The sequence below is a fragment of the Ylistrum balloti genome, unplaced genomic scaffold (assembly GCF_031769215.1).
Source record: "Ylistrum balloti isolate Yb309-2 unplaced genomic scaffold, AGI_CSIRO_Ybal_v1 Utg370240, whole genome shotgun sequence".
In the NCBI taxonomy this organism is placed as follows: domain Eukaryota; kingdom Metazoa; phylum Mollusca; class Bivalvia; order Pectinida; family Pectinidae; genus Ylistrum; species Ylistrum balloti.
Window position 1 is genome coordinate 207139 of NW_026782195.1, and position 20108 is coordinate 227246.

Genomic DNA, 20108 nt, shown 5'->3' on the forward strand with positions numbered 1-20108 from the left:
TTCCCTTCTCTAGATCTGTTATCTGTCTCAGCACCATCACTTATCCCTTCTCTAGATCTGTTATCTGTCTCATCATCTTCTTTAATCCCTTCTCTAGATCTCTTATGTTATCTGTCTCCAAATCTTCACTCATACCCTCTATAGATCTGTTACCTGTCTCACCATTTTTCCCACACCTCCTCTTGATCTATTGACTCCGTAAATAAAAACGGAATCAATTTTGATCAAGATAATGTCTGCTCAAAAGGTAGGGGAAAAAAAAAAAAAAAATTAGTCCAGTTTGAACTAATCTTGAAAGCTGATGTTCAGTAAAACGTTTAATAAGAAATTGGATTTGTAATCAGTTTCCTTTATGTGCAGTTTTAATTAAAATGTTAATAATGAAATTCAAGTTTTGATGGGAATGTCTTAAGGTCAATTATGTTTCGTGAATATCGTTAAGTTTCGACGGAGAATGTTGAAACCAATAAATATTTAATCATTTAGTAGGACATGTTACGTTGTAATGTTTTGTTTTTATTGTTAAGTTTCACTTAAAAACAAGGAAACCGATAAATATTTCATTCTAAGCTTGGGCATATTACATTGAGTTGGTTTCTTGGGGTTTTTCTTTACTCTACAATTTTAAGAAAAAGAAACTGTGGTTGTATAGTTAAAAAAATCAATGCACTATTAAGCTCCGGAGTTACTGAAAATCTGTAAAACAAAATAAAAAGTAAAAGACCGTTTATTTTTCCCACGGGTACATTTGACTGATAATGAAGATGTCTGTTTCCAGAGCTCGGGGACTTGTGGACTCGGCGTCAAGCACTGCTAGCTTATTATTGGTATAAAGCATTGCTGGAAAAACCAAATGTACGAGCTGTGATCAATAGGAACAGGAAACAAATGTCTTCATAAGTTTGTTCATACTGTATCATAAACTCTATGTATAATCACCATGTCGTGTAATTTTCCCCACATTAACTTCCCCTGTCATTGTATGTAATGATTTTACATCCAAAACTGATGGGTTTCCTCCCCACAATTTAGTGTCCAAGTCTCAGGGATTACAGATCTGAAGAAGCCAAGATATGGTTAAAGGGCACTTGTCTTGACAATCCAACCTTGTTTTATAGGCAAGACTGGACAGCTTGTTGGAGAGTCATTACAATTGAAAATGTTGGTTCATAAAAGAAATAATTGTAGTAACTGTTTATCATATTTCTGATATATACCATTAAACAAATGTTAATTTGTATATTTTGATTTTCTAGAAATGTTAGAGATGAAAAGAGTCGATTGTACATTATCAATAGAGATACAAAAATCTTATCAAAACATTTGGGTTAGATTAGTGAGTTCCTCAGCTGAGAGAGGAATTTCCTACCCTGATACCTTTGTAATGATTTTTATATTTTTCTCACCTCTTACACTAAAATGTGATCAAACATAACATTATTGACTTCGCCTTGGTGTGTCACCTGGTTCAGGACATAAACTGTGAAATCCTATCACGATTGTCAAATGTTGAGGAGCTGTTGCGATGGTGGATTATATAGATTATTGAAAACACTAGTTGATAGTGCACTACCTTTGCTAATATTCAATTTTTTTTATTTCTCAATAAAATAATTATTGTATTTAACACAATACATTGCATTATAGGAAAACCCATTGGAATTCAGTACCACAATGAATTAAGTGGAAATACTGGTTATAATTTCCTTCTGACGTGTTTGCATCACATCCACAGAATTAATGATTAGTAGAAAACATTAAAATGTCGGAAAATATCATATGTCACCAATGTGCAGTAAATGGACTGGTTCAGTTGATGTGGACAATTGCCGTACAATAAAAGTATGAATATTTTATGAGTTTCTGAAATTCAAGCTGTGATATTTCCGAATGCAGTATATATGTTGACCATTGTGGCATTAAGTTGCAGGGGTAGGACAATCTATTACAGGGGCTCAATGTCCAATGCTTTGTTTAGCAGGGTTGTGTGACAGCCATCATGAATCAGTTGTATTTTAACATTTTATATGATGATTTAGGGGTTGGAGATTCATATGTTTTGTCTTTCTAGTATGTACTGGTATATATTTTTTTTGGCTTGGTATTTTCGAGAGTTGGCATTTAACCCAGTTTAGTCATAAACGTTATACTGATTTCTAGAGGTCAGATTTCATTGTAGACTCACAGTTTCATTGTCTCCTGGCAGCTTTTCACGTTCTCTGATTTGTTTCCATAACTTCAGGAAACTTCTAAATGTTTTTATGGTCTGGTTTGTTTCAAAGTTCTTTGGAAGTTTCCTGTTATGTTACTTGCGCCCACCCTTTTTTCCACACCTCTAATTTTTAGAGCTTTCTGCTGTTTTCTATGTCTCAAATTTGTCTTTATGTCCTTTTGAATCTCACTGCTTTTTCACATGTTTTTGATTTCCTGGTCTTTTGGAGTCTCTTTGCTGTTTTCCATGTGTCTAATTTATGTTTGACTCCTATGGAGCCACTCTGCTATTTTCTTTGTTTCTAAATACTTTGGAGTTACTCTGCTGTTTTCCATATCTCTGATGTGTGTTTTTTTTTGTATCTGCTCTAAAGGTTCCCTGTACTTATGGTATACTGATAAACTGATGTTTGCTGACTGTAACATGACTTGTTTAAAATAAATCTCTTGAGAAATCTTGACCACTCAGACTTAAAAAAATATTACCAAATGTTGATTATGTGAAATCTCAAATTTATGATGTCCAACTTATGAAGTTGTTAGCAACAGAGATTTTAAAGAAAAGAGATTCACTCTTTCCATTTGAACAGATTAAGGTAAAGATGTGAAATCTCTTAAATAATGTTACTAAACATCAGCTCCTGTGTATTGTAAAAGGAACTTTCCTTGCTAAAGTGTATTTCCCTAAGCATTGTGCCAATTATAGTCTTTGAACAGTATTCATTTTAAAGTAATTCACTTCTGTTGACAGGTGGATTTAGATGTCATGAGTTCTAGACTCTGTTAGGAATGTTGCAAACTTAAATCAAATGGGAAGAAATCCTGATATTTGGTAGAAAATTGAAATAGATGATCATGCTATAGTCATTAAATGAAACAAAGAAGTTGCTTAATGGAATTTTCGAGCTGAAGGTCTATTTTATACTAAGATGGATTGACTGTGAATGTTGTATTTTGTGTCGATGCTGTGTAGCAGCAGTGTGATGTGCTGAAGGGAACAGTTAACCTACCTAAGACTAGATCTTACTGTAGAACTTGGGGTAATAACTGTACCTATCACCAGTCAATAAATTTCTAATGCTTCAGATTTACAGACTGTTGAGCAACCCTGCCTCCATACTATACCATTGAAATATCTACTGATGATTTGAAGTTGGGTGTCCACCCATTTTCTTCTGTTTTTAAGGAATTCAAAATTATTTTCGTAGAAACTTCATGATGTGTTCTGAGAATTAAAAAAAATCCAGTTTTAAACTTTTTTTCTGATGATGATGTTTGGAAAGATTTGACTTGAGAAAGTAGATTAAAAGTTAAAAAAAACCGATATGTTGCTGTACTCCCTTTTCCATTATAGGTGTCAGTATAGGTGCAACATGAAATTATTCGTTTTCATTTATTATTCTTTTCTTCCCCAAAATAACAGACAATCTCTGTTATTTTCCCTGCAACCTTTTTTTCAAAATAAATCTTTCATCTTTCATTACAAAGTAAGGGTATTATACTTGGATATGAAGTATAAAACAACATGAAAATACCAAGTTTTCATTCGATTTAAGAGCTTTAAATTGCATAGCTACCAAAAAATTGAAATGTTCCAAAATGACTTTAATGTGACCATCCTCTAATAATAAAGTTTTGATAGAGAAATGTTCAAGGATACTTCTCATGATTAAGTTCTAAGTGCTTTATTTTACACAATTTTAACCCAAGTAACCAGTTTTTCCAAGATCAAGACGCAAGCTGAAACATTTATTTTCGGGTCCTAAAAATCTGGGAAAATGGTCACCATGTTGGAATTTACTCATTTAAAATCTTTTTATTTGTGTTGGTAATTCTTGCAAAATTTAGATGAATCCTACCTAAGACTTCAAGAGTTTACTCAAGAGAAGTATTTTAGTGTTGATGTATTAACCAAATCATGCGGTTAACTTTGCCGTCAAAAATGCAGTAAACAAGAGAAATTTTTTCAAAATGTCAGATTAATCTCCCATCAGAGGAGTACATCCTCAACATCGTATTCTGTATAACATTGTATTATGTATAACATTGTATTCTGTATAACATTGTATTCTATATAAAATTTGTATTCTATATAATGTTGTATTCTGGATATAAAAATCAAAGAGATGTATATTGATTTGCCATTATACATCATTATTATAGGTGAACCCTAGAATGTTTTCTTCTGAAGGGAGATAACTCTTAAGGTTCATGTTGATTATTTCCCTTGAACTACTCCACCAAATACCCTCTCTGTGCATTAGATACCAGTGTTTTGACCCATCAGGTGCCTTGTTTGAATTCTTTGATCAGTAAATACAAATCTGCTAGATTGGTATTTGGAAAGCTTTTTAGAGTGAAAACAACAAAGTGAATTAGTCTACAGGTGTTAATAGTGGAAAAATGTCAGTAAAACCATTAGAACTGCTAGATTTTAATCGTGTTGGAACTTAGACAGTGAAAGTAATTTACTCTAGAAAAGAAAACTACTAGACTCGTTTGAGTATGACCAGAAAGAATACTGGTGCACTTTTGGTCGCATACTAACTGATGTTCTCTCTGAAATACTGGTACATGTGTATTGATGGGAATGTTCTCTTATTGAATTTAAAGAATAAAAACAATACAAATTATCATGTGCCTGAAGCCTTAAAGTCTCATTGTAGGGAGATAGAAGAGGTGTGCTCTGGGTAGGACACAAGCAATATATCAATACACTATTACTACACTAACAAATCATTAAAACTGCCACAATATGCCTGGGAGGAGCTCTCAAAACTTGTGTGGGTTGATACAAAATAATTAACAGGATTATTGAAACTTGTTAATTAGCTAATTAGTTAAAACATCATATTGGTATAGTGGTCGTAGAAGTGTTTTATTATTGGTAGGTTTAACAAAACGCTCAAAATGTGTTGATGAAAAGTTTTGTTCTTTGTCTAAATTTACAATGCAATATTACTCCTGCAAGTGAAAGGAAATCATCTAAAGATGTTATGAAATGAACATTGAAGGTCGTATTTCAGATATTCCTTTGTGCATGCCAATGACTTTTGTATCAAAGATTAAGCTGGTGAGGAGGCAAGGGTAACCTGCAAGGAGGGGGGGCTGGTAAGGAGGGGAATATGTGAAACAGAGCATACCATCTCACCCACTGTAAACAGTATACAGAGTTTCTCATTGCTTCAAACTTCTCTAGTGTTTATAGTTGGCTGTACCTAGAACTTTGTGCCCGGCCATGGCTGCTGTGCGTATCATTGTGTAATTTATTATACGTCCAATCATTGACACAGACTTGGTGGTCATACAGGCATTTTGTTTATATATCCACCAACATGTGTTCCTGTGCAAGCTGTGTTGGGTAAGTGGACACCCTTTCTTTTACTCTACGTACTTGTCAAACATAACAGGATGTGGATACAGATCTTGCAGATTTACCGTCAATCATCCTGGTTTATGTGACGGGAGCCAAGCAGCCATTGTTAATGTCACCTATAGCTTATTGGCCTAGGTCTTGACTATTGCAGGTATTAGGACAGCCACAGTATGTAGACTTGTGCTTGATGTATTAAACATGTTGGAATAAGTCAGTAAATGCAATCTACATTTGAAATGCTGTACAAGACACAAGGAAACTCAATTTGCAAATAGATTAGTATTGAATCCTGGAGGGAAAATACAGAAATAGCAAAAGTACATCATTTCTTACATACTGTCCAATCAAAAAATATCTAGAAGTCAAGGTACCAATCACATATAGTAAACTGATCTGAATTTTTTTTTTTTTTTTACTTCTTGTAAGGATGGAGCTTGATACTGAGTATATCAGAGAGATCTTCCTGTATAGAAATCAAATGGAAGTCATGCATGTAGGACCCTTTATCAGAACATCTCAGTATTTAGCTTGATGCCTTATAACTGGGGCCAGAGATGAGATAGAACTGTTAGTGGTTAGGAGGAACATGGCAGAGTTTTCTGGGGCCAGAGATGAGCTAGAACTGTTAGTGGTTAGGAGGAACATGGCAGAGTTTTCTGGGGCCAGAGATGAGATAGAGCTGTTAGTGGTTAGAAGGAACATGGCAGAGTTTTCTTCATAATAGAACATTGAGGAAGTTTACCTGCAAGAAGAATTCTGTTATATGACTTAACTATGTCTAATGCTGAGACGTTGAAGAAACTTGACAAGTGATGGCATAAAAAGTAACACTAAAGTCAAGTGTCACAGCCTGAAAATTATTTCACAATAACCAATTAGAACTACACCATGTGTTTAATTAGTACTGTCATCGATATTCGAAACAATACAATAATCGTTATGTAGTTATTGTTGAGAAAACACCCTGATTCAGCAGGAATCTTGTCAACTTAAGCCCAGGTAGATGCCATTCCAAGTTAGCTAGCATTGGACTTCTGGTTAACTTGAGATCAAGTTAACTTCATTTCAGGTTAACTTGTAATTAAACTTCTGGTCAACGTCAGGCCAGGTTGATGCCATTCCAGGTTAGCCTGAATTGGACTTCTGAAGTCCAGAAGTCACTTAGAAGTTAACCTGAAATGCAGTTAATTTGTTATTGACTTCTGGTTAATTTCCAACAATATCGTGTATCAAAGTAAAACTGGGAACCCTATCAGTCCTGGCCATAGAATCTAAGCTCCGATCCTGGCAAATTATTATCAGAAACAGAGTGTCATAAATAACCTGTCATAAATCAGCCCTGATATCTAGTTAACAGTCTATGGCAGTGTGTAATGAGCACTACAATTAAGTCTACCTATTTTGGGTGGTGGCTAGATAGTTGGACTTCCTGGTAGGGGAAAACTCATTAAATTATTAACGTAGAGACCAGAATTTAGACGAAACAGATGGCTAACAGTCAACTTCTAACCGTGGTCAATCTACTACAATATCAGGGTGACTTTACCCTGATCTGGCTGATTAGTTTTGCCTATAACAGAGAGAATCTTTAAAACCACCTGTGAGTTTGATTTATCTGTTTTGTGATACTTTTCAGGAAAGCTGTTTTTGCTTTGTTGTTATTATATTCAATTTCAATTTAATAAATGTAAGTTTATATATAATATTTAGGAGACAAACTCTTAAGCTTTATATATATGCTGCCGAATGTGGTCTATCATTGACAAATTCTTGAATCCGATTTAATGTCGGGTTGAGCGATGAATCATACGTTGTTGAATTTCCCAAAATTGACTTTTATAACATGTCCTCTATCTTCTAGTGAAAAGCACTTTTCCATACCATCGCTCAAATTTAATACTAAATGCTTTTTAAAGGTAAAGTCAGCTACAAAAGCTATACTTAGTTATATTTTTGTCCGTTAACCAGTCTTTATCACTAGGGCAACAGCCATTATTTGTTGTCATAGTAATGGCACTTGGTATCTCGGAACATATCAGTTTATTGGTGACTCTATCATCACCTGTAACAGTGGATATTTTGTTATTATTACTTCAAAAAACACTTTGCTTTTATCACCATTAAGATGCATGGAAATAGTTTTTTTTTAAAGGTTGCCAAATAGAATGGGCTTTTCATTTTTTTTTTATTTATGTGAGTAAACTTGAAGTGATATACAAATCTTATTTGTTGTAAACATACTCTTGAAAAAGAAAGTGCGCAATCAGACAAAAAATGACAAACAGCTTATGACATCATAGAAGTGATGATTTAGCCATCTGTTGGCCCAAGTTTGGCTGACAATGACATATAGACTTGTACTGATCCAGTGTAATTATTGCCCCTGTGATACACACAGAACAATGGTACCTCAACACACAGAATGATGGAATCTACAGCTTGTTTCTTCTCCCGGAATGCTGAACAATCTGTTAGAACTGAACTCCAACTTGGGACGGCCATTGTTCTAGACAAGTAAACATATGGCTGCCAATTGGTTTGTACCAATTCAAAAAAAACGAAGTGTCTTAGTTATGATGAAATGTCCTCTTCGCAGGATAAAACAAACATGCCCTGTCTGTATCAGAATAGTACATAGGCCCTAAAACAAGGAAACACTCTATTGAAATGCTGGCTATGATACAAGACTCTTTCATTAGCCTGAGCATCGCTTACCTCCTGGGCTCTATAATGGTAGTCTTCTAATTCAATTTTCACCTGGGTGAGGGTAATTCAAAGACCTGTGTTATCCCTGTAACTATCAGAACAGTTTCCCTATCTCTGAGGGTGAAGATCCGCTGGCATGAAGTAAGGTCTTCCTGGTCCCAGCTGTCTTCCTCCACGCAGAATAACTACAGTATTTAATTACTATATCAAATATTTTGTCCAACAAATTTGAGATGATGCTTTACCGTAAACTGGTGTGACAGATTTTTTTACCCTCTTTGCACTTGATCTTGATATTCCTGTACAGGTGTGAGGAATCTTGTTTACCCAGTACTGGTGTGACAAATCTTGTTTACCCAGTACTGGTGTGACAAATCTTGCTTATCCTGTACTGGTGTGACAAATCTTGCTTATCCTGTACTGATGTGACAGATCTTGCTTATCCTGTACTGATGTGACAAATCTTGCTTATCCTGTACTGATGTGACAGATCTTGCTTATCCTGTACTGATGTGACAGATCTTGCTTATCCTATACTGATGTGACAGATCTTGTTCATCTAGTTCTAGTGTGACAGATCTTGTTTACCCTGCTGTACGGATATGGTAATTCACTAAAGACACACATACTAAAACACACAAACAGATATATATATATATATATACATTAAACATAGACACTACAAACAGACAAAATAGCCTCTACAGACACAACCTAGACACATAATGTTAAACATAAATACTATATATGGACACATAGGCAAGACGCTTAACATTAAAAATAGACAATTCAGACAGACACAGCCTAGACACATAACATTAAACATAGACTCTGCAGACACATAGGCAAGACACACAACATAAGACATAAATACCACAGACAGACACATCGATACACAATGTTAAATATAGGCACTACAGACAGACATATAGACACACAACATTAAACATAGACACCACAGACAGACACATAGACACACAATGTTAAACATAGACACTACAGACAGAGACAGACACATCGACACACAACATTAAACATAGACACCACAGACAGACACATAGACACACAATGTTAAACATAGACACCACAGACAGACACATAGACACACAACATTAAACATAGACACCACAGACAGACACATAGACATGCAACATTAAATATAGACACTACAAACAGACATATAGACTATTGCCCTACAACAAACATTAACAATATAAACAGACACTGAATACTATAGACTACAGACACACAACATAGACTGTTGTTCCCCAGATAGTTCAGTAGACATCTTCTTAATAAGGTTACACCCTCCCGTGACAGCCGAGCCACATCTGTTCACATTTCCTGACAATTATTTTACTAACCATATTTCTTTTTAAGAAGTATTGTTTTTCATCCACATTGTGCCATAATCTATTTCCTACTGTTTATTCTGTCTTTGACAAAGATTACAAAAATGTTTGTTTTCAGTCTAAAAAAAATTGTAAATCAACATGAACATGTGCCAGTAGCCAGTAGAACAAATAAACAAGGCAAATGAAAATAACTGTTATAATACGGTATTGACTGTGAAAAATGCTAGCTTCTGCAAATGTGAGTCACTATTTTAATCAATATATCATCTTGTTTAAAGTTAGCATTGTTGTTGAACTTGGTAAATTGAAAATTGAAACTTTCAGTATACAGTTCAAGGCATATGTTTATTTTGTGTTTGAAATGAAGTAAAACGTACATGAATATTTCAATTGTGTTTGCTGACGTTGAGTTTTTGGGAGACCTAGCTAATGTTGATGTACAGCCAATTGTTTGACACAGATTGCAAAATTTTAATACATTAATGATTTAGTAAGATATACAGAATCATATACTTAAATATTTTTTATCACAAATCAAAGTTGAAATTAACTGTTAAATTTTTGGGAATTTGACAAAAAGAAAATGGAATAATTAATGACTTGTGCAAGTCTAATTAAAGATTAAAACAATTTCTGTTAAGGTGAATAGGCTATCTTCAGTATCAGAAAGATTTGTGTATCAGGGTTCCTAATTCAGATTTTTTTTACCCTGATGTTGGAATGAAACTGTAAGGAGGTTATCTTAACTTAGCAATCAGTGGCTGAAGAATGTTGCTTGGTATTTTGTTTATAAACAACCATTTTGAGGCCTGTTTGAAGTAAGATATGCCTTGGCCCTTGTGATTGGTTGACTGGATGTAGGAAGGTCTGGAGGTGATCCCTGTTACCACCAGATTTAGACCATCACCAGGCAAACTAATGCTTGCCATCAAAGTGCCAGGCTTTGTGATAAATCTTTCCTTCCTAGATAAACTTTGGTATTTGCCGTATTTCGATTGTGATGTCTTTATTTGCCCAGCACTGGCCTCTATCTGACCTGATCAAATGACTTGTAACATCCAAACTTTGGAAAAAACATCCAGGCAAGAAAGACAATATGTCTTTCAGTTTTGATAAAGTCAAAAATGCGTTAATAGGAATCACTCTAGAATCCAGATACTGACTTATATTTGTTCTCATCCAAATCACCATAAAGATTTACAACATATTTACGTATGTAACAGTTACAAAGTTTATGTCTACCATAACAGTTACAAAGTTTATCTATGTCTACCATAACAGTTACAAAGTTTATCTATGTCTACCATAACAGTTACAAAGTTTATCTATGTCTACCATAACAGTTACAAAGTTTATCTATGTCTACCATAACAGTTACAAAGTTTATCTATGTCTATCATAACAGTTACAAAGTTTATGTCTACCTAAACAGTTACAAAGTTTATGTCTACCTAAACAGTTACAAAGTTTATGTCTACCTAAACAGTTACAAAGTTTATGTCTACCATAACAGTTACAAAGTTTATCTATGTCTACCATAACAGTTACAAAGTTTTTATCTATGTCTACCATAACAGTTACAAAGTTTATGTCTACCAAAACAATTACTAAGTTTATGTCTACCAAAACAGTTACAAAGGTTATCTATGTCTACCAAAACAGTTACGAAGTTTATCAATGTCTACCATAACAGTTACAAAAAATTATGTCTACCATAACAGTTACAAAGGTTATCTATGTCTACCATAACAGTTACAAAGGTTATCTATGTCTACCATAACAGTTACAAAGTTTATCTGTGTCTACCATAACAGTTACAAAGTTTATCTGTGTCTACCATAACAGTTACAAAGATTATCCATGTCAACAGTGATATTTTATTTACAATTGGTGGACAACCAAAAAGCAATCTGTATGATAAGCAGAAATTCTAGTAAGTTTTAAGTGCAGCTCTGATGAAATTGATGATCTTTAAATATTGTTAACAAGATGTATTTTCATACAAAAATTATCGCTTTGTTCTGATTGAATGTATACAATATTTGGTTTTGTGTGATTTTGGTGTAGAGAGACTCGTTTGAAATTACTGAATTTAGTTCATAAATTTTTATTCAAAGGTTTCTTAGCTTATGTAGATTCCATGCTCTGATTATGCATTGATATACATACATAATTACATATTTCTCCCCACACAGTTTCCTGAACGATGATGTAAGATTTTTCTTTTCATTGATCATGGCCGACAGAGAGAGCAGGATTCTGCTCCACCGAGGTGTTGTTATTCCAAATACTCTTTATGTCATCAATTGAATGTTTTATGGATTTTTTATGGCGGAGGACAGGATCCTGGGGAGACAAAACACAACCTTAAGACAGTTATAATGAGGACTTGGCTAGCATTAAACCTTTACATACACGATTATTACAAGGAACATTATTGCTGTATCTGTACAGTAAGTAATAAGAAGTAAATGGCCAGGATTTGGCTTGATGCTCTGTAAACTTGTTTTAGATAAAAATCAATTTGTATACAGGAAGTCCATGTTTAGGTGAGTTGTATGTGGAACAAAAAGAAAATCACGTGGCTGTAGGAAGAGCCTTATTCCTTGTTTTAGTGTTTATGGAGGGTTAATCGAAAATTGGAGTCTGTAGGCACTGACTTAAGGCTCAAAATTTCATTTCAAAATGAATATTAAATTTTGTGAAAAATTTGTAACACGTTTCATACTTTATATATGAATAAGAAACAAATTTAACATAATCTTTTAATTGAGAGATCCACTATTTTTGTAAATGTTGCAGAAATCGTGCTACTTTTCTTGAAGTCATCTTGGGTCTATATCTAAGGTTTCCATTGTGATGTTATACTTGTCACAATTGGCCATAGACGTGTGACTCATGTGTGCATGCATTCATTGAATAACATGGCTATCACGTGTTAAGACCAAATAAATTACATCTGCCTGTCCATGAAAATTTGACGTTATTTAAATACCATAGGACTGGTTAATGATGTCACAACATATTTTAAATCACAGACTATCACTACTTTTTTTGTCTTAAGTCGACTTTTCCACCTTTTTAGGCCTACATCTTGGAGTATTTTAAATCACAGACTATCAGTAATTTTCTGTCTAAGTTGACTTTTCCACCTTTTCAGGCCTACATCTTGGAGTATTTTAAATCACAGACTATCAGTAATTTTCTGTCTAAGTTGACTTTTCCACCTTTTCAGGCCTACATCTTGGAGTATTTTAAATCACAGACTATCAGTACTTTTCTGTCTAAGTCGACTTTTCCACCTTTTCAGGCCTACATCTTGTAGTATTTTAAATCACAGACTATCAGTACTTTTCTGTCTAAGTCGACTTTTCCACCTTTTCAGGCCTACATCTTGGAGTATTTTAAATCACAGACTATCAGTACTTTTCTGTCTAAGTCGACTTTTCCACCTTTTCAGGCCTACATCTTGGAGTATTTTAAATCACAGACTATCAGTACTTTTCTGTCTAAGTCGACTTTTCCACCTTTTCAGGCCTACATCTTGGAGTATTTTAAATCACAGACTATCAGTACTTTTCTGTCTAAGTCGACTTTTCCACCTTTTCAGGCCTACATCTTGGAGTATTTTAAATCACAGACTATCAGTACTTTTCTGTCTAAGTCGACTTTTCCACCTTTTCAGGCCTACATCTTGGAGTATTTTAAATCACAGACTATCAGTACTTTTCTGTCTAAGTCGACTTTTCCACCTTTTCAGGCCTACATCTTGGAGTATTTTAAATCACAGACTATCAGTACTTTTCTGTCTAAGTCGACTTTTCCACCTTTTCAGGCCTACATCTTGGAGTATTTTAAATCACAGACTATCAGTACTTTTCTGTCTATGTCGACTTTTCCACCTTTTCAGGCCTACATCTTGGAGTATTTTAAATCACAGACTATCAGTAATTTTCTGTCTAAGTCGACTTTTCCACCTTTTCAGGCCTACATCTTGGAGTATTTTAAATCACAGACTATCAGTAATTTTCTGTCTAAGTCGACTTTTCCACCTTTTCAGGCCTACATCTTGGAGTATTTTATATCACAGACTATCAGTACTTTTCTGTCTATGTCGACTTTTCCACCTTTTCAGGCCTACATCTTCGAACACTGTAAGTCACAGACTATACACACTTCCTTTCAGGACTACACTTTGGAGTATTTGAACTCATAAGTTATCATTAATTTTCCCGTCCATTATGTCGATCGCCCTGGGTATAATATCCTTGTGATACAGAGTTGTATTTTGTTATACCGATATTTATGTTGTATAGATCTGTACCTGTTTTATCTACCGACCAGAAAAGTCTATTGATAACTCCGGAGGATGTTATAAAGATGTAGAAGACCGACCGATATGATATAAAAATCGTTGGTTCACACTTGTTGGTATTTGACAGTAGAGCTTTAATTAATGCTGGTGTGAACAATCAGCCTACATTTTGGTTATATTTCTGCAATCAATACAATCTGTGTGTTGGGTTTTAGTCTGGCTGCAATGTTATGATTGAATTGGGAATGAATAATAAATTAGAATCAGTGAACAAATTAATATCTGGTGACAATTATCACTGATTATACAAGGCACTGTTTATGCTGTGGCGTTCGTCATGGGCTTCAGCAATAGTTACAATCTACCATGTAAGGCTACCACAATGGTATTGCCAAGCTCCCCGTGGCCATAAGAGTGCATGGATGTATTCTATAGCATTAATCTAGCATATCATTACAAATTTTAAGGTAGACTTCTGATTCTACAGCCTTTTACAAATCTATAGATATTTCAGGATTACTCTACCACTGTCTGGTACTGTTAATATTTACACTTGGTGTCTATTACAACCTCTGTGTGGTATCTGTAATATTTACATTCAGTGTCTATTACAACCTCTGTGTGGTACCTGTAATATTTACATTCAGTGTGTGGTACCTGTAATATTAACATTCAGTGTCTATTACAATTACTGTAATATTTACACTTCTCTCTCTGTGTGGTACCTGTAATATTTACATTCAGTGTCTATTACAACCTCTCTCTGGTACCTGTAATATTTACATTCAGTGTCTATTACAACCTCTGTCTGGTACCTGTAATATTAACATTCAGTGTCTATTACAACCTCTGTCTGGTACCTGTAATATTTACACTTGGTGTCTATTACAACCTCTGTGTGGTATCTGTAATATTTACATTCAGTGTCTATTACAACCTCTGTGTGGTACCTGTAATATTTACATTCAGTGTCTATTACAACCTCTGTCTGGTACCTGTAATATTTACATTCAGTGTCTATTACAACCTCTGTGTGGTATCTGAAATATTTACATTCAGTGTCTATTACAACCTCTGTCTGGTACCAGTAATGGTAATACTTTAACAGCCATTAATTTTTCTAGTAGGGTGTTTTCCTTATTATAATCTTAATATGCAGGTACCAAGAATAGAAACCTGTCCACTACAGATTGTACACACATATAATTGTTTCTTAGCATGCAAGTATAATTTCTGCACTGGCCTCTTAATGAAAGGGTAATTTATATCAATTTGTTCATACATGAAATAATCACACAGTTATTGATAAAATTTAGAGTAAGTGTCATTTTAATGATAACTCATTTTCAATTTCCTTGAAGTTCAAGGAATGAAATATTGCTGTCTGGCTTGTTAACTGATAAATGAGGCATAAGTACCAGAATTTCAGCTTTGACCACTTGTCCTGGAGTCTGACTGACAATTGAAATTACCCAGATGACCACTCATCATAGTCAGCTGGCAATAAACTGACCAGTAACTCAATGATCTTGTCTGTGTTGATATAGGGATACCAGCACTGAACAGAGACCCCTATCATTTGTATGTTTGTTATATTGTAAAGTAACCACTAGAATCTTGATCTCCTGTATGTTTGTCACAAGAAGGATACAGATCTTCTCAGTAATTGCGATGTTGTAAAATGTTAAGTAGAGAATCCTGTTCTTTGGAATGTTTGTTATGAGCTGAAATAACCAGAACAGGATCTTTATTTTTTTTTAGGTCGCCTGAGCCGAAGGCTCATGGTGACCTATTGCCATCATGATTTGTCTGTCGTCGTGCTTTGTGCATCGTACATCGTTAACTTTTCACATATTTGACTTCTTCTCAAGAACCACTAAATGGATTTTGACCAAACTTGGCACAAAGCATCCCCATGGGAAGTTGCTTCAAGTTTGCGAAGAAAAAGGGTGTGGCCCCAATAGGGGCTACAGGAGGGGGGAAAAGGGGGTAAAATTAGGTAAATCTTTAAAAATCTTCTTCTCATGAACCAACAGTCAGATTAAATTCATATTTGATATCAAGGGTCCTTATGGCAAGGTTTACAAAGTTTGCGAATGGAAAAAAAATTGGGTCAAAAACGGCCCCACTAGGGGGCACTCAAAAGGCTCGAAAATTCAACTTTGACCGATTTCAACCAAATTTGTAAGAAAGTATCCCTTAGTGAAGGACATATGAAATTATGTTGAAAAAAGTGATAATGTCCCCTTTGGGGCCCATAAGGGGTGTAAAAGGGGCCATATGTAAAACCTTCATTAAATGATTACTTCTCAAGAACCAGTGGATGGATATTGACCAAATTTGGCACAAAGCATCAGCATGGGAAGCCGCAAAGAAAAAGGGCGTGGCCCCAATAGGGGCCCCAGGGAAAAGGGGAAACTTGATACAAATGTTCTACACAAGGTCCTGGCAAGTGTTTTAACTTTTTGAGGTGATTCAAAATCCAAGATGGCCACCCTGGCCTCTGTTTGGCATTATGGACTTCCTCTCAAGAACCATTGGGTGGGTCATGTTCAAACTTGGTACAGATGTTTTACACATGGTCCTGCACAAGTGTTGTTACATTTTTGCAACATTTTAAAATCCCCAGGTTATTGACATATATTCCTCAGGTGACCGTTAAGGCCCCTTGGGCCTCTCGTTAAATAATAATGTTTCTAATTAGTTGAGACAACCCTTAATGAATAATGATCTTTTTGGGTGGTTGTAATAAGTTAAAATGTTACCAGTTAAGAATGCTAGTTTTTAAGATTGTAAATGTTATCACAACTCTATTTAACATGTGACCTATCTTTTACTCTGGCATAGGTCACATGGTAGTCTTCTTGAGAGACTGACATTTAGTGTGATGTTGCAACCTCACCTGTCCTGCTACATACAGCTTTGATTGCTAATGATAAAGATGCAGTAGACAGAAGTGACAAGAACAATTTATGAAGAAAATTTTTATGGTCAAATTACTGTATTATTGACTCTGATATTTCCGAGAATTTCAAGTCTTCTTACAAATTTTACAGAAGTTATGTACATGCAGAATCTTTAATTACAGTTTATGTTCAAATTCACTAGTCTTTGGGTCTTCTGTGAACGTTCTTGATGAAGTTGGTATCTACAGACCTTTCTGACAAAGTTCTTGGTGAGATTGATATCTACAGACTTTACTGACAAAGTTGTACTAAGACAGTTTTTGATGAACTTGACATCTACAGACTTTACTGACAAAGTTGTACTAAGACAGTTTTTGATGAACTTGATATCTACATACATTCTGTGAAAGCTTTATTACATTTGTTTAGAACATTAGATATATATTCTAGATAAAGGATGAAATTATTGGTTTTATTAAGGTGGTGACATGGTACAGAAATTAGCTGTTCTTAATATGTCAAATATTGTTACAGACAAGAGTCTTGGTGACCTGGTCAGGTAAACAAATTAAAATGGTTGACCTAGTACAAGGGTCTTTCAATAAAAAACATTGGATATGACAATTGGGTGTGAAGTGGTTTGTTCAAATATCACATCTGTTAAGTGGAAAACAGAAAATTAATATCAAGATAGTGTTAGTTTAGCTGACCTGTCAACTGAATATACAATATTTGAACTGTACTACATGTCATACAAGCCTCTTGGGATATTCACTATGCCAGGGAGCAACTGTTCTTTACTGCAAGCTAACTAGGACACATCACTGGAAAATGTAACTGGCAGGATGAAAAGTCAGATTACACAGGTTTTATAAAAAAAATGGGCTGATGAAAAGTCAGATTACAAAGGTTTTATAAAAAAAATTGGCTGGAAAAGAAGTCAGATTACACAGGTTTGATAAAACAGCAGACTGGATAAAAAGTCAGAATACACAGGTTTTATAAAACAGCAGACTGGATAAGAAGTCAGAATACACAGGTTTTATAAAACAGCAGACTGGATAAGAAGTCAGAATACACAGGTTTTATAAAACAGCAGACTGGATAAGAAGTCAGATTATACAGGTTTTATAAAACAGTAGGCTGGATAAGAAGTCAGAATACACAGGTTTTATAAAACAGCAGACTGGATAAGAAGTCAGAATACACAGGTTTTATAAAACAGTAGACTGGATAAGAAGTCAGGTTACACAGGTTTTATAAAACAGCGGACTGGATAAGAAGTCAGAATACACAGGTTTTATAACAAGGTCTTATCAAAAGGCCAAATCAAGACTAGAATATATTGTATTTATTTAGATGGTATCAACAGAAAAAGAAATGAAGGATATTGTTATCTTCTTTTCTAATGAAGCATTGTAAATGGTAATTAAAACCAACGTGATGCTACTATGTGATCAGATAGTGAGGAGAACTAGATGTTGATATCTATACTAGTAATAAACGCCATGATTGATGAACATGGAAAGATTGATTTCATTTCTTATCAGCATGTTTCTGCAATTTCAGATGTTTGATTTTTGCTTGGTTGTCAATAATTGATTTTCTTTCTTTGAAAATTAATGGAAAGTTTTAAAAATCTCGGTGTAATTGTTGGTGTGGCGCCAAATTATGAGATTTAGCAATAGTTACGTTACCTTAACTCAATCTCCTTGTTTACAATAGTAATTGTTTTTAGCTCAGAGAACAAATCTTTGGAGAATTGAATTAGAAACAAGGTGTCTGTCAGAAAAGAAAAATGAACGTACGCAGAGAATTTAGGGGTTAACAGTGTTTTCGTGTCATTTGTTTGGCTAAAAAGACAATATCCAATCGGCTTTCCCAATACTATTCACTAGACTGTCAATTTACAGTGTCGAGGGATCCGATATGTTCATAAAGGGAAAGTCATTTGTCAAACTTGCCAAAGTAAATTGAGAAGCAGTGAAAAGTAAACCTGAAGGAACAAACAGAATATTCTAGCACTGAAAGAGAAAATTTTAAAGATTTTTCACATTGACGATATTAACACAAAGCTAACAGTGATTACACAAACAAGAACAATGTGGTCCAGGACATTCCTGACAAAGCCCCTTCACTCCATGTGTACTTGATTTGTTAACACCAAGGACAGAGGTCTAAAGTGATATCACTCGAGTTGTAGTGTCAGACAGCGCTGTATTTTACGGTAGTTTTGCAACAATGGATATCCTTTTTTACTTGAGGACTCCACGGCTCTGGCCTCTACTTGTTAGCTAGATCGACTATCAGAGATAACATTAAAATTAACAGGTGACCCATATAATTTGAGGTAGATCAACACATTTTTCAGTCCCTAAATTTCATTCTTAAGTATTTCAAGTATTTATAAGTAATATGTTACCTATGACTGTTGGGACCTGTGGTTTCTCTCGGTCGCACTTATTTGAATTATAAGGATGTCTTAATGTAATATAACAAAGATATCTTTTTATAGATACCTACTCTTGAAAGCATCTATAGATACTTTCTGAGAGAAATACATATTAAATTCAGAAATTGCTGTATTAATGTGTTAAATTAAAAAAAAAAAAATCTGACTTAAAATTTTTAGTGGTACTTAATAAATACCGGCATCTCATTCAATTTGTGAACACCATTGTCTAATAACCATGTTGATAAGAGTAAATGGCTATTTTATATGAGGTTTCATCTCAAGAAATACATTTATTCTTAGAACTTGACAACTGCTATTTAACATGTGTGAATTGTGATAAGCTGTACTTTTAAACATTAGAATTACAGTAGCTATAATAAATTGCAACACAACTCTGGTTTTAGCCTTTGATTATAAATCATATTTTAATGACTGGCACACTGGCACAGCCTGTTAGGGATGTACATGTACTTGTGTGATGCTGTTAAGAAGAGCAGCAGTAATCAATGGGGATATCTCTGAACCTTTTGGTTTGTATGTTGTGGAGAATTATTAGATAATGTAAAATCCCATACGGTAATATCACATCTAGAGTACACAGAATACCAACAAACTGACTGGATTCAGCCCAGTTTTGATACCAATAACTTTTGTTGCTAGATGTCAGTGAAGGTAAGACCAGCATAAAGGTCAAAATGTTTTTTTTTCCTGTGTGACATTTTCAGATGTAGTTGATAAACCAATCTCGATTTTGATTTCCTTCAATCAAGATCATGTTGGATTT

At 34.5% G+C, this 20108-nt stretch overlaps 2 protein-coding genes across 2 annotated transcripts in view; both read left to right on the forward strand.

Annotated features, from left to right (window-relative positions):
* Positions 1-20108, forward strand: part of LOC132552185 (heparan sulfate glucosamine 3-O-sulfotransferase 1-like) — a 131019-nt gene that overhangs the window by 31340 nt on the left and 79571 nt on the right. The gene's annotated exons all lie outside the window — the stretch shown is intronic.
* LOC132552178 (heparan sulfate glucosamine 3-O-sulfotransferase 5-like) overlaps positions 5516-20108 on the forward strand; it is a 78546-nt gene continuing 63953 nt past the window's right edge. Inside the window, exon 1 of the mRNA XM_060216324.1 lies at positions 5516-5572. The gene's annotated coding sequence lies outside the window, so the exon portion shown is untranslated. The remainder of the gene's footprint in view (positions 5573-20108) is intronic.